A 15,048-nucleotide genomic window follows, 5' to 3' on the forward strand; every position below is an offset into this window, starting at 1 on the left:
TTCAGATTTTTCAGTTTATAGATTCAATTTCCATTTCAATATGTCTACCAGTGTCTTTTCATTTCTAAGTTGAATGCAATTGAAAATTAATTTAACAAAATGAATGTCCAAGGCTTAGTCAATTAGAGGAGTTCACTCATGGTTTTGATATCCAGTTCAGCCTGGTTCAGGAGAGTGCCCCCAAATGAGGTATTGGCAAAGTTAGTAGGAAGTGCCTATTGCCAGGCCTGGGATTAGGGTGAGGGAAATGATGCACCTGTCTTGGGTACAAAATGTAAGAGGGGCCCAAACACTCTGTAATCAAAATAAATAATATTTTAATATAATTTTAAAAATCAAAATTAATGCCAAAAATTCATGATGAACAAAATATCAGAATTTTACATAAAAACAGGACCGATGTTTTGTTCATTAAATGCCTCATGCCAGTTGTGAATCTGCCTGGTCCACAGTAGATGGTCATTAAATTCCCATGTCTTTCCTTCTCTCCCATGACTGCATACTGTTCTTCCTGTTCCATCTAGGGCTGTGCTGTCTTACCTGGTAGGCCTGTGTCTGCTGAACGTTTGAACTGGGGCTAATTGGAACTGAAATGTGTTGTAAGGGTGAGATACACACCAGATTTCAAAAACAGTACCAAAAAAAAAAACCAATGTAAAATATCCAATGTTTTAATATCAATTACATGTTTAAAAGATACTATTTTATTCTGTTTATTTTTAAATTGAAGTATAGTTGCTGTGTAATATAAGTTACAGGTTTACAATATAGTGATTCACAATTTTAAAAATTAATTTATAGTCACTATAAAGTATTGGCTACATTCCCTGTGTTGTGCAATATAACCTTGTAGCTTATTTTATACCTAATAGTGTGTACCTGTTACTCCCCTACCCTTAGACTGGCCCTTGTTCCCTCCCCACTGGTAACCACTAGTTTGTTCTCTATATCTGTGAGTCTACTTCTTTTTTGTTATATATTCACTAATTTGCTATATTTTTCAGATTCCACATAGAAGTGATATCATACAGTATTTTACCTTGCTATGACTTATTTCACTTAGCATAATGCCCTTTAAGTACATCTAAGTTATTGCAAATGACAAAATTTTGTTCTTTTTTTATAGCTGAATAGTACTCAATTGTATATGTGTATGTTTGTGTGTGTGTATACATACCACGTCTTTATCCATTCAGAAATGATACTATTTTAGAATGAGTAAAATAAACATATATTATTTAAATTAATTGCATGTTTCTTTTTACTTTCTTGAATGTGGTTACTAGAAAAACCTGAAATGCATAGGTGATTCACATCTATTTCCATTGAACAGAGTAATTTAGAGTTTATAATTCTAACACAGGCATTGGGCAACGGGGTTACTCACCACCTCCTCCAGAGGCCTTTCCTGACCACAGTCACAAGCTGGGTTTCTCACCCCTATACCACACCTCTGGCACTCAGTCATAAACTGCTTAATGATGTTATTTAGATTGTAAATGAATAATCTTAATATCTCAGGTAAATTCTAAGTAAGTCTTTTTTTCCGTTGGAAAAGGGTATCTGGATAATTTTAATGCTTTAATATAAATCTGAAAACTGTTTTGAAGACTCTCAGATATAATCATTTCATCACTTAATATAGTTATTCATCAAAAACAGCTCTATGGGGTTAATCTGGTGGCTCAGTTGGTAAAGAATCAGCCTGCCAGTGCAGGAGATGCGGGCTTGATCCCTGATCCATAAGGAAGATCCAGAAGTTGCTCCCTGCCTTGGAGCAACTAAGCCCGTGCCCCACAACTAGTGAACCTGTGGTCTAGTGGCCAGGAGTCACAACTACTGAAGCCTAGCAGGCCTAGAGCCTGTTCTTGGAAACAAGAGAAGTCACCACACCGAGAAGCCAGTGTACCACAACTAGAGAGCAGCCCCTGCTCACTACGATCAGAGAGAAGCCCTCGCAGCAATGAAGACCCAGCACAACCAAAATCAGTAAATAAAATTAAAAACCAAAAAACCAGCTGTGATGACCTAGAGGGGTGGGATGAGAGGTTCACAGGGAAGGGATCTATGTATACATACAGCTGATTCACGTAGTTGTACAGCAGAAATGAACACAACATTGTAAAGCAGTTATACTACAATTTTAAAAAAAAAGGGGGTGGGAAGGAAAAAAAAATCAGGATGCCTCTTAAACCTGTTCTAGATTTTAAAATAAAGAGACAAGCAAACAAGAAACAAATGCTTACCTACACGTGCATGAAAGTAGACGAGTCTCTGTTCTTCTCTAGTACTAAACAGCAAGTTATGCACAGTAATATAAATATCTGAGACTGTACAGCTCTTCCAAAGGTTTGACCACACAATCCTTTTTGATTTCACAGAGGACTCTTAAGAGTCCCTTGGACAGCAAGGAGATCAAACCAGTCAACCCAGAAGGAAATCAACCGTGAATATTCATTGGAAGGACTGATGCTGAAGCTGAAGCTCCAATACTTTGGCCACCTGATGGGAAGAGCCAACTCACTGGAAAAAACCCTGATACTGGGAAAGAATGAAGGCAAGAAGAGAATGGGACAACAGAGGATGAGATGGTTGGATGGGACCATCGACTCAATGGACATGATTTTGAGCAAACTCAGGGAGATAGTGAAGGACACGGAAGCCTGGTGCGCTGCAGTCTGTGGGGTTGCAAAGCGTCGGACGCAACTGAGCAATAACAACTTAAAACTATCTGGTATGGTCCCTGCTACTTAGAAGCTGATAATAAATCCTACAGATGTCAAAGTCCCAGGACAGCACAGGCTCAGAATAAAGTTTGCTACTTGCTAATCACAAGGGCCTAGATGTGATAGATAGAGTGCCTGATGAACTATGGAATGAGGTTCGTGACATTGTACAGGAGACAGGGATCAAGACCATCCCCATGGAAAAGAAATGCAAAAAAGCAAAATGGCTATCTGGGGAGGCCTTACAAATAGCTGTGAAAAGAAGAGAGGCGAAAAGCAAAGGAGAAAACGAAAGATACAAGCATCTGAATGCAGAGTTCCAAAGAATAGAAAGAGATAAGAAAGCCTTCTTCAGCGATCAATGCAAAGAAATAGAGGAAAAGAACAGAATGGGAAAGACTAGAGATCTCTTCGAGAAAACTAGAGATACCAAGGGAACATTTCATGCAAAGATGGGCTCGATAAAGGACAGAAATGGTATGGACCTAACAGAAGCAGAAGATATTAAGAAGAGGTGGCAAGAATATATGGAAGAACTGTACAAAAAAGATCTTCACGACCCAGATAATCATAATCATGGCCGATAATCATGATGACGTGATCACTAATCTAGAGCCAGACATCTTGGAATGTGAAGTTAAGTGGGCCTTAGAAAGCATCACTACGAACAAAGCTAGTGGAGGTGATGGAATTCCAGTTGAGCTGTTTCAAATCCTGAAAGATGATGCTGTGAAAGCACTGCACTCAATATGCCAGCAAATTTGGAAAACTCAGCAGTGGCCACAGGACTGAAAAAGGTCCATTTTCATGCCAATTCCAAAGAAAGGCAATGCCAAAGAATGCTCAAACTACCGCACAATTGCACTCATCTCACATGCTAGTAAAGCAATGCTCAAAATTCTCCAAGCCAGGCTTCAGTAATACTTGAACTGTGAACTCCCTGATGTTCAAGCTGGTTTTAGAAAAGGCAGAGGAACTAGAGATCAAATTCACAACATCTGCTGGATCATGGAAAAAGCAAGAGAGTTCCAGAAAAACATCTATTTCTGCTTCATTGACTATGCCAAAGCCTTTGACTGTGTGGATCACAATAAAGTGTGGAAAATTCTGAAAGAGATGGGAATACCAGACCACCTGACCTGCCTCTTGAGAAATCTGTATGCAGATCAGGAAGCAACAGTTAGAACTGGACATGGAACAACAGACTGGTTCTGAATAGGAAAAGGAGTACGTCAAGGCTGTATATTGTCACCCTGCTTATTTAACTTATATGCAGAGTACATCATGAGAAATGCTGGACTGGAAGAAACACAAGCTGGAATCAAGATTGCCGGGAGAAATATCAATAACCTCAGATATGCAGATGACACCACCCTTATGGCAGAAAGTGAAGAGGAGCTCAAAAGCCTCTTGATGACAGTGAAAGAGAAGAGTGAAAAAGTTGGCTTAAAGCTCAACATTCAGAAAACGAAGATCATGGCATCTGGTGCCATCACTTCATGGCAAATAGATGGGGGAACAGTGGAAACAGTGTCAGACTTTATTTTTGGGGGCTCCAAAATCACGGCAGATGGTGACTGCAGCCATGAAATTAAAAGATGCTTACTCCTTGGAAGAAAAGTTATGACCAACCTAGATAGTATATTCAAAAGCAGAGACATTACTTTGCCGACTAAGGTCTGTCTAGTCAAGGCTATGGTTTTTCCTGCAGTCATGTATGGATATGAGAGTTGGACTGTGAAGAAGGCTGAGCACCTAAAAATTGATGCTTTTGAACTGTGGTGTTGGAGAAGACTCTTGAGAGTCCCTTGGACTGCAAGGAGTTCCAACCAGTCCATTCTGAAGATCAACCCTGGGATTTCTTTGGAAGGACTGATGCTAAAGCTGAAGCTCCAGTACTTTGGCCACCTCATGCGAAGAGTTAACTCATTGGAAAAGACTCTGATGCTGGGAGGGATTGGGGGCAGGAGGAGAAGGGGACGACCAAGGATGAGATGGCTGGTTGGCATCATGGACGTGAGTCCGTGTGAACGATGGATGTGAGTCTGAGTGAACTCCGGGAGATAGTGATGGACAGGGAGGCCTGGCGTGCTGCGATCCATGGGGTCGCAAAGAGTCGGACACGACTGAGCGACTGAACTGATGAACTGAATCACAGTGATGGTCCTGGTCACTCAGAAAAGGTTGAGTTATGCCCCATGAATTATTTTAATATGGCAGGAAAATAAATGATTGAGATTACTTCATTTAAAACCATTTTTAAGAAGTTTTTACTTTTTAAAACAAACAAAAAGAATTTTTTTTAAACTCCTGAAGATTCAGGCAAAAACCTCACCTCACAGAAGTCAAACAATATGCCTGAGATCAGGAAATCAAAAGGAAAAATTTTAATCAGTTGAAAAACTAACATCTCTGCCATATCTAATTTCTCAGAGGTGTTGGATAAACTAGATACATTCAATATCACCACATAATCCTATCTCCCTTATCATTTCTGTCCTTCATTCACACAAGGCTCTCTGTTGAAGATGCCTGTAAGAAGTGGCTGAGCACACTGGGTAGAGTGTGGGTTGAGATCTAACTGCCAGGCTTTGCATTTAATCCTGGCTTCATCTGTTACTAGCTTCATGCCTTGGTTTCCTCATCTATAAAATGGAAATAATATCATTCCTTCCTTGTAAGGCAGGCTTCCCTGATGGCTCAGATGGTAAAGAATCCCCCTACAATGCAGGAGACCCAGATTTGATCCTTGGGTCGGGAAGATCCTCTGGGGAAGGAAATGGCTACCCACTTCAGTATTCTTGCCTGAAGAATACCATGGACAGAGTAGCGGGGTGGGGGGTAGGGGCCACAGTCCATGGGGTCGCTAAGAGTTGGACGTGACTGAGTGATGAAATTAAAAGACACTTACTCCTCGGAAGGAAAGTTATGACCAACCTAGATAGCATATTCAAAAGCAGAGACATTACTTTGCCAACAAAGGTCCGTCTAGTCAAGGCTATGGTTTTTCCAGTGGTCATGTACAGATGCGAGAGTTGGACTGTGAAGAAAGCTGAGCGCCGAAGAATTGATGCTTTTGAACTGTGGTGTTAAGAAGACTCCTGAGAGTCCCCTGGATTTCAAGGAGATCCAACCAGTCCATTCTGAAGGAGATCAGCCCTGGGATTTCTTTGGAAGGACGGATGCTAAAGCTGAAACTCCAGTACTTTGGCCACCTCATGCGAAGAGCTGATTCATTGGAAAAGACTCTGATGCTGGGAGGGATTGGGGGCAGGAGGAAAAGGGGACGACCGAGGATGAGATGGCTGGATGGCATCATGGACTCGATGGACGTGAGTCTGAGTGAACTCCGGGAGTTGGTGATGGACAGGGAGGCCTGGCGTGCTGCGATTCATGGGGTCGCAAAGAGTTGGACTCGACTGAGCGAGTGAACTGAACTGAGACTAAAACTCTCACTTTCCTTGTAGGGCTGCCATGAGAATTAAATCCACAGAAGCTTGTCATCCAGTCAGAATACTACCGAACACATACCAAGTGCTTTACAAAACATTAACTTCTAGTACCCAATGGGAAAAGCAAAGGAGAAAAGGAAAGATATAAGCATCTGAATGCAGAATTCCAAACAATAGCAAGGAGAGATAAGAAAGCCTTCCTCAGCGATCAATGCAAAGAAATAGAGGAAAAGAACAGAATGGGAAAGACTAGAGATCTCTTCAAGAAAATTAGAGATACCAAGGGAACATTTCATGCAAAGATGGGCTCGATAAAGGACAGAAATGGTATGGACCTAACAGAAGCAGAAGATATTAAGAAGAGGTGGCAAGAACACACAGAAGAACTGTACGAAAAAGAGCTTCATGACCAAGATAATCACAATGGTGTGATCACTCATCTAGAGCCAGACATCCTGGTATGTGAAGTCAAGTGGGCCTTAGAAAGCATCACTATGAACAAAGCTAGTGGAAGTGATGGAATTCCAGTTGAGCTATTTCAAATCCTGAAAAATGATGCTGTGAAAGTGCTGCACTCAATATGCCAGCCAATTTGGAAAACTCAGCAGTGGCCACAGGACTGGAAAAGGTCAGTTTTCACACTAATCTCAAAGAAAAGCAATGCCAAAGAACGAGCAAACTACCGCACAATTGCCCTCATCGCACACGCTAGTAAAGTAATGCTCAAAATTCTCCAGGCCAGGCTTCAGTAATACATGAACCATGAACTTCCAGATGTTCAAGCTGGTTTTAGAAAAGGCAGAGGAACTGGAGATCAAATTGCCAACATCTGCTGGATCATGGGAATGCAAGAGAGTTCCAGAAAAACATCTAGTTCTGCTTTATTGACTGCACGAAAGCTTTTGACTGTGTGGATCACAATAAACTGTGGAAAATTCTTAAAGAGATGGGAATACCAGACCAACTCACCTGCCTCTTGAGAAACCTATATGCAGGTCAGGAAGCAACAGTTAGAACTGGACATGGAACAACAGACTGGTTCCAAATAGGAAAAGGAGTACGTCAAGGCTGTATATTGTCACCCTGCTTATTTAACTTACATGCAGAGTACATAGTGTTAAATGCCAAGATGGTTGAAGTACAAGCTGGAATCAAGATTGCTGGGAGAAATATCAATCACCTCAGATATGCAGATGACACCACCCTTATGGCAGAAAGTGAAGAAGAACTGAAAAGCCTCTTGATGACAGTAAAAGAGGAGAGCGAAAAAGTTGGCTTAAAGCTCAACATTCAGGAAAGGAAGATCATGGCATCCGGTCCCATCACTTCGTGGGAAATAGACGGGGAAACAGTGGAAAGAGTGTCAGACTTTGTTTTTGGCCTCCAAAATCACTGCAGATAGTGACTGCAGCCATGAAATTAAAAGACGCTTACTCCTTGGAAGGAAAGTTATGACCAACCTAGATAGCATATTGAAAAGCAGAGATATTACTTTGCCAGCAAAGGTCCGTCTAGTCAAGGCTATGGTTGTTCCAGTGGTCATGTATGGATGTGAGAGTTGGAGTGTGAAGAAAGCTGAGTGCCGAGGAATTGATGCCTTTGAACGGTGGTGCTGGAGAAGACTCTTGAGAGTCCCTTGGACTGCAAGGAGATCCAACCAGTCCATTCTAAAGGAGATCAGTCCTGGGTGTTCATTGGAAGGACTGATGCTAAAGCTGAAACTGCAGTACTTTGGCCACCTCAGGCGAAGAGTTGACTCACTGGAAAAGACCCTGATGCTGGGAGGAATTAGGGGCGGAGGAGAAGGGGGTGACAGAGGATGAGATGCTTGGACGGCATCACTGACTCCATGGACGTGAGTCTGAGTGAACTCTGGGAGATGGTGATGGACAGGGATGCCAGGCGTGCTAGATTCATGGGGTCGCAGTCGGACACGACTGAGCGACTGAACTGAACTGAACTGAACACAGTGCGAGAGGGGCTTGTGGTTAGTTCTCCAGATGCAGAGATGTTAAGACCTGGGTCCTGTCCTCAGAGAATCCAAGGCAGAGCACAGCGGGCTGCTGTTTACAGGGCTACCTCACAGGTAGAAAGAGCTCTGAAGCTGACCCCAAGCTGTCAAGTCAGAGGAAGGGGCGGAGACTAGAAAGGGCGCCCGGAGGGAATGCAGGGCCTGAACGCACTTATTTCTGGAAGGAGTCAGCTCCCCCAAAGTGGGAAGGTGACGGGGTTTCCGAACAGAAGCAGAGCGAGAACAAGGCAGGCGGCACCACGAAACCGCACAGGATGTGTTTCTCAAGTGGAGAGTGAGAAAAGTGCAGTGGGACGGAAGGTTACACACTGCGGAGGCAGTTCCGCAAGAGTAGTCCGCAGCTCGGGGCGTGGCTGGGAAGGGAGGTGCACTCAGCCAGGGACGATGGGAGGGCCCGGGTAACAGGGCGGAGCGGGGAGGCGGGCCAAAGTCCACGTCTGAGCCGCGCGGTCCAGAACCTTCTGTCCTCACTGCCTTGGTCAGCTGGGCTAAAGACTGAAAACCAGAGCCCAGAGCAGGACAAAGAGAAAAAGCACTGGATCCAGGGTGGGGATAGCCCATGTTTGTTAGAGGTGTACAAGAAACAGCTTTACTCTTGAAGATGGAAATGGTTCCCCCATCCCCCAAGTGCTACCCTGACTCCGCTGGCTCACCAGAAATGCACGTGCATTTAAAGCCCACCTGGTCACTCCCTTTTTGTACAGGATGCTGCTGCTGCTGCTAAGTCGCTTCAGTCGTGTCCGACTCTGTGCAACCCCAGAGAGAGAAGCCCACCAGGCTCCTCTGTCCGTGGGAGTCTCCAGGCAAGAATACTGGACTGGGTTGCCATTTCCTTCCCCAATGCATGAAAGTGAAAAGTGAAAGTGAAAAAGGCAGGTATTTTTCTTACTTTTGATTAAGGAAAAAAAAAAAAACTGATTTAGCTAAAGCTATTTCTATTTCTATTTTGAGAAAAAAAAAAAAAGATACCAGTAAAGAGCAAGTCGGGTTTATAAAAAAGAGATAAGCATTCTGTTAAAATAATGGAAACAATAACCATGGCATTTAAATTTTTTCTATCATCTCTTTGGCATTTATATAGTTTGGCTCAGAGTTGAGGTAAGGACCAAAGGAACAACAGAACAGCATTTGAAACTTCAAATAGAATTCCTACCTTGGCTAAATTGCAAGGAAACAAATCCATAAGAAATTAAATGTGGGGGGAAAAAAAAGAATACAAGAAAATAGACTCAGACCTTTGGAGGAAGTATGACTTTTCAAGCTCCGAAATGATAGAAATGTTCATTAAAGAAGAGATTTGGTTACATGTAAATTTTTAAAAAGGCAAACAATAGAGAAGCAGTTGCCACAATTATAACAAAGGATTAATATCATTATTATATGAAAAGTTTATAAGTGCCATGAACATACCCAGTTCCCAGATAGGAAAACTGGGAAAGGACAAGAACTAACAAAGCGGAAACACAACTGGTTGGCAAACATTCAATCCACTTGGTAATCAAAGGATGGAACAAGAACTAACTGACCAATATGTCTAAGAAGAAGCGAGTGGGGAAGTGTAGTAATATATTCCTTCTATCTCTTGAATATTATCACAAAAATGTATTTATATAAACAAGACAAAGACATACATGGGAAAATACCTATCACGTAATATTCAGTGAGTAGAATATACATGTATGTATATGAACATGCTTCCCAGGTGGTGCAGCGGTAAAGAATCTGCCTGCCAATGCAGGTAGATGCAGGCAACTTAGGTTTGATCCCTGGGTTAGGAAGGTTCCCTGGAACAGGAAATGGCAACCCACTCCAGTATTCTTGCCTGGGAAATTCCATGGTCAGAGAAGCCTGACGGGCTACAGTCCATGAGGTCACAAACAGTCGGACACAACTGAGTGACTGAGTGTGCACACACACACATGAACATAAAGAAGTATAAACAGTATAACCATGCAAAAGGGAAACCCATTCATGGAAAAACGAGAATATACCCATTAGCACTGGTTATCTAAGAGACAGTGAAACCATGGAGGGTAGCAGCAGTTTTTTTAATTTACTGTGCTTTCAACTTTATCTTTGCTGCTTATATATATTATTTTTATAATATAAAATATAGTTTACACTTTTAAAGAATACTGTTTATGACACTGTAAATGTTGATTACTTTATAATTCAGTATAACTTAATGGCCAGTGAATTAAAAAAAAAACACTTTTGAAATACTTATCCCTCACATCTTTTTCCTTACTATCAAAGCAGTAATACGACCTTATAAAAGAAATTAACAATCCAAACAGCAAAGCTCATAAAGTAAAAAAGGAGATACTTAGCGGGATATTGTAAATTTAGCAACTACATCTTAGAAACATGAAAATGACTTGAGAGGGCTTTTGGACAAATTAATTTTTTAAATGCTTGAAATGTCAAAGAGTAGGCAAAATAGAAACCTGACAAAATGAAAAACCTCAAAAAGGATGCAAAAGTCACTGAATACACAAATTTAGGCAAATAGGTCACCAAGCAATAGGATCACAAGGCAAATTAACTTTGTGTCAACAGACCTGTCCCAGGACTGCTCAATCCACAGCTTAAAACGTAAACAACATATACATTCCTTAAACCAGACTGACCATTTTGTTGTTTTTTTAATCTACATGTGGAACTTCCACCATATTTTCCCATAAACATTAATATTCTAGACTTATGACTATGTGACAACTTTGCAAAACGTAACACTGTAAACTGTATCCGATCAATCAGTCAAGCCCGGCACTGCCCAGCGTGGTCTCCCCCACCGCATAGACTCCCACCCCCAGACCAGTCCACACTGACCAGTGGGGGACCACAAGGCCTCCCCTTCTCTGCAGACACACAGCTGACTCAGTCAGGAGGGAACCTGAGAGACTATTAAATGGCTGGGGGTGGGGGTGGGGCAGAGCTTCCAGAATGTTCTGTCTTTCCTGTGTAGGGAAACAATGGCAAATTCACAAGTGACAGAGATCAGATCCACTAAATGGTAACAAAAGCCCATTAGAGGGGCTAAAGGCGCATCCTTTGCACTCTTGCTGAGGGCGTCAGTTGTGTCTTAGGGCTTCCCAGGTACCTACCTGCCAATACAGGAGACATAAGAGATTCGGGTTCAATCCCTTGGTGGGGAAGATTCCTGTAGGAGAACCCACGGCAACCCCCTCCAGTATTCCTGCCTGGAGAATCCCACAGGCAGAGGAGCCTGGCGGGCTACAGTCCATAGGGTCGCAGAGTCGGACACCACTGAAGCCACTGAGCACCGTTGTGTCTTACTCGTTCGTTATCACTATTAAGATACTACTTATCAGTGCCAGACAATGGTCCTTTAAATTGAAGAAACTTCTGAATTGGTAAATTTTTAGGAAGCTCGTATTATAAACGGCTGTTTTCTCGGTGCCCATGAAAAGAGCAAGTTAAAAGGCAGATACAAAAAAATATAACAAGAATTCCCGTATTAAAAAAAAAAAAAAAGAATTCCCGTATTTTAAACAAAACTATTTGGAAAGCGTAATTTATGGTCATGGCTTTCCCTTGATGGGTCTTTAGGGTACTATTAAAAACATTAGGTTAATTAACAAGGGAATAGGAAACGCTGAGGAGAAAGGCAAGAGACTGCTTCCCAACAAGGTGACAATTTTATAGGGACTCATCCCAACAGGATAGACATCATCCCAACAGGATAGAAATCCTTAGATGGTGATTTAAAAATGGGATTTTAAAAAAAATGGACATTGATGGGATTAAAACAAAGGCTTTAGGGAATTCCCCGGTGGTCTACTAGTTAGGACTCTGGGCTTTCACTGCCAGTGTCCTGGATTCAATCTCTGATCAGGGAACTAAGATCTCACAAACCACATGGCACAGCCAAACAAACAAAAACAAAAAACAAAGGCTCTGAACCAACACTACCTAAAGTTAAACGGGCCAAAGGGGCCCCTATTGGACCCCAACATTAAAGGGGCCCCAAACAAGTCTGATTTATTTACCCCAGTTAAAAAGTTTAAAAAAAATGTTGGAAGAAAATTACACCAAGATACCTGACTAGCAATTGCTTGGTGTAACATTTGGGACAGTTAATCAAGTTGGGGCTTCCCAGATGGCGAAGTGGTAAAGAATCTGCCTGCCAACACAGAAGCTGCAGAAGACTTAGGTTCGATCCCTGGATTGGGAAGATTCCCTGGAGGAAGAAATGGCAACCCACTCCAGTATTCTTCCCTGGAGAATCCCATGGACAGAGGAGCCTGGAAGACTACAGTCCATGGGGCTCAAAGACTTGGACATGACTGGGCAAGCATGCACAAGCAAGCATTGACAAAAAAGTTCAGTTCAGTTCAGTCGCTCAGTTGTGGTAGGACTCTTTGCAACCCCATGAATTGCAGCACACCAGGCCTCCCTGTCCATCACCAACTTCCAGAGTTTACCCAAACTCATGTCCAGTGAGTCGGTGATGCCATACAACCATCTCATCCTCTGTCATCCCCTTCTCCTCCTGTCCCCAATCCCTCCCAGCATCAGAGTTTTTTCCAATGAGTCAACTCTTTGCATGAGGTGGCCAAAGTATTGGAGTTTCAGCTTCAGCATCAGTCCTTCCAATGAACACCCAGGACTGATCTCCTTTAGAATGGACTGGTTGGATCTCCTTGCAGTCCAAGGGACTCACAAGAGTCTTCTCCAACACCACAGTTCAAAAGCATCAATTCTTCAGTGCTCAGCTTTCTTCACAGTCCAACTCTCACATCCATACATGACCACAGGAAAAACCATAGCCTTGACTAGACGGACCTTAGTCGGCAAAGTCATGTCTCTGCTTTTGAATGTACTATCTAGGTTGGTCATAACTTTTCTTCCAAGGAGTAAGCGTCTTTAAATTTCATGGCTGCAGTCACCATCTGCAGTGATTTTGGAGCCCCCCAAAATAAAGTCTGACACTGTTTCCACTGTTTCCCCATCTATTTGCCATGAAGTGATGGGACCGGATGCCATGATCTTCGTTTTCTGAATGTTGAGCTCTAAGCCAACTTTTTCGCTCTGCTCTTTCACTGTCATCAAGAGGCTTTTGAGCTCCTCTTCACTTTCTGCCATAAGGGTGGTGTCATCTGCATATCTGAGGTTATTGATATTTCTCCCGGCAATCTTGATTCCAGCTTGTGTTTCTTCCAGTCCAGCGTTTCTCATGATGTACTCTGCATATAAGTTAAATAAGCAGGGTGACAATATACAGCCTTGACGTACTCTTTTTACTATTTGGAACCAGTCTGTTGTTCCATGTCCAGTTCTAACTGTTGCTTCCTGACTTGTAAACAGATTTCTCAAGAGGCAGGTCAGGTGGTCTGGTATTCCCATCTCTTTCAGAATTTCCACAGTTTATTGTGATCCACACAGTCAAAGGCTTTGGCATAGTCAATAAAGCAGAAATAGATGTTTTTCTGGAACTCTCTAGCTTTTTCCATGAGTCTCCTGCAATGCAGGAGACTTGGGTTCAATCCCTGAGTCGGGAAGATCCCCTGGGGAAGAAAATTGCCACTCCAGTATTCTTGCCTAGGAAATCCCATGGACAGAGCAGCTTGCAGGGCTACAGTCCATGGAGTCATCTCTAAGATATGCAGATGATACCACCCTTATGGCAGAAAGTGAAGAGAAACTAAAAAGCCTCTTGATGAAAGTGAAAGAGGAAAGTGAAAAAGTTGGCTTAAAGCTCAACATTCAGAAAATGAAGATCATGGCATCCGGTCCCATCACTTCATGGCAAATAGATGGGGAAACAGTGGAAACAGTGTCAGACTTTATTTTGGGGGGCTCCAAAATCACTGCAGATGGTGACTGCAGCCATGAAATTAAAAGACGCTTACTCCTTGGAAGGAAAGTTATGACCAACCTAGATAGCATATTCAAAAGCAGAGACATTACTTTGCCAACAAAGGTCTGTCTAGTCAAGGCTATGGTTTTTCCAGTGGTCATGTACGGATGTGAGAGTTGGACTGTGAAGAAAGCTGAGTGCTGAAGAATTGATGCTTTTGAACTGTGGTGTTGGAGAAGACTCTTGTGAGTCCCTTGGACTGCAAGGAGATCCAACCAGTCCATTCTGAAGGAGATCAGTCCTGGGTGTTCTTTGGAAGGACGGATGCTAAAGCTGAAACTCCAATACTTTAGCCACCTCATGCAAAGAGTTGACTCATTGGAAAAGACCCTGATGCTGGGAGGGATTGGGGGCAGGAGAAGAAGGGGACGACAGAGGATGAGATGGCTGAATGCCATCACCGACTCGATGGACGTGAGTTTGAGTGAACTCCAGGAGTTGGTGATAGACAGGGAGGCCTGGTGTGCTGCAATTCATGGGGTTGCAAAGAGTCGGACACTGAGCGACTGAACTGAACTGAAGATGGGAACATTAGGGAGTATGGTGACAGTTGGACAGTATTTCATTTCTAGGATTTACCCCCATGACCACATCTACAACAGCACATGAAGGTAGCAGACACCATGGCCCACAACGTGTCTTCATGAAATATTGGATTTTGTTGGGTTATGATTAGAACCTACATCTTTTTTTCAGACGAGGATAACGATGACAGGAACAGGCCCAGAAGACCCAGAGGGAAGAATGTTGGGGTTTTCCTTTAGTTCTCAGGTGAGTTTATTCTTGCAGGGAGTCAGTCATCCTCCCCACTCAAAGGAATTCAGTTAAACACAGCAAAAGACAAATACTGTATGATTCCACTTGTATGAGGTATCTACAGTGGTCAAATTCATAGAAACAAAGCAGAATAGTGGTTCCTAGGGGCTGAGGGGAGAGGAGGAAGGGGTGTGACAT

The 15,048-nt window shown here is 42.7% G+C and overlaps 1 protein-coding gene across 1 annotated transcript in view; it reads right to left on the minus strand.

The window, feature by feature from the left end:
• SCARB2 (scavenger receptor class B member 2) overlaps positions 1–15,048 on the minus strand; it is a 77,627-nt gene that overhangs the window by 34,367 nt on the left and 28,212 nt on the right. The window lies entirely within an intron of this gene.

The sequence above is a fragment of the Capra hircus genome, chromosome 6 (assembly GCF_001704415.2).
Source record: "Capra hircus breed San Clemente chromosome 6, ASM170441v1, whole genome shotgun sequence".
Lineage (NCBI taxonomy): Eukaryota > Metazoa > Chordata > Mammalia > Artiodactyla > Bovidae > Capra > Capra hircus.